Consider the following 323-nt stretch of genomic DNA (forward strand, 5'->3'; position numbering starts at 1 on the left):
GTCAACCCTGCGACATCCATTCTCCTCTTGACCTGTTTCCACCAAGTGTTCGCTAAGCCCTCCATCTTGTACACTGCAAACTCTACCCAGTATTCATCTGTAACTCCCATAGTACTCAAATGCTTGACAATGGAGTCTAACCAGAACTCCGCCTCCTGGGTCCTCTCTCACTATTAAACGAGGGGATAGGCGCACGCCTAAATTCCCGGAAGTACCCTTACTTCCTATTCTCAACCGGCCGCTCGTTGCGAGCTCTTGTTGCCATGCCTTGAAAGGCAGCATACATGGCATCCAGAAATCCTTGATTCTGTTGTGCCGGTTGA

This window comes from Morus notabilis, unplaced genomic scaffold, assembly GCF_000414095.1.
Source record: "Morus notabilis unplaced genomic scaffold, ASM41409v2 Scaffold577, whole genome shotgun sequence".
Lineage (NCBI taxonomy): Eukaryota > Viridiplantae > Streptophyta > Magnoliopsida > Rosales > Moraceae > Morus > Morus notabilis.